Here is a 674-nt window from a genome sequence, read left to right on the forward strand (position 1 = left end):
ATCAGTCTCTGAACACATTGCAAAACACATGGCAGACAAATCATTATAAGCAATAGTGCGGCTAAAATATAAATTCCTGCTTTAGCTAAATGCTTAAGCCAGCCAGTGAGTCCCCATCCTCCAAGTATGCTTCCAAGCCAGTCGTTATCATTTACAACTCTCAATTTGTTAACACTATCCCGAAGGGCTTGTATGTTAGCATGAATAGACAGGGAGTGGTCAGACAAGTTCATGCAGCATAAGCCTTCAAATTCATCACAGCCGTGTCCATGCGCTAAAAGCAAAAAGTCAATTGCAGCTCTATTCTGCAGTGTAGCATGTCTCACGCTATCTACGTCTGTTAATAAGCCTGTTAAAGCAGAGCTAGTAGCATTATTTTGTTTTGCAAGCCAGCAGCCAAGGTTATTCAAAGTTTTCAGAGCATGAGCCGTTCCGATAGATGGGATGATAGATGCAAACACTCGGGCTCCTAGGTTCCAAGATTGAACATTATCATCACAATCTTGGCTATATGTGTGTGTGCTGCGTTTTGCTCGCACCAGTTTATGCAGAGATGGCAAGTTTCCTCGAAATGAGTGAAACATAGTTAGTCGCCCGAAAGTACAAGGACCTCCTATAGCTTTGCCTGGTATTCCTTTCCATGCTCTGTTTCCACATATCAAAAATATATTGTC

Source organism: Corvus brachyrhynchos, unplaced genomic scaffold, assembly GCF_000691975.1.
Source record: "Corvus brachyrhynchos isolate BGI_N302 unplaced genomic scaffold, ASM69197v1 scaffold273, whole genome shotgun sequence".
NCBI classification, from domain to species: domain Eukaryota; kingdom Metazoa; phylum Chordata; class Aves; order Passeriformes; family Corvidae; genus Corvus; species Corvus brachyrhynchos.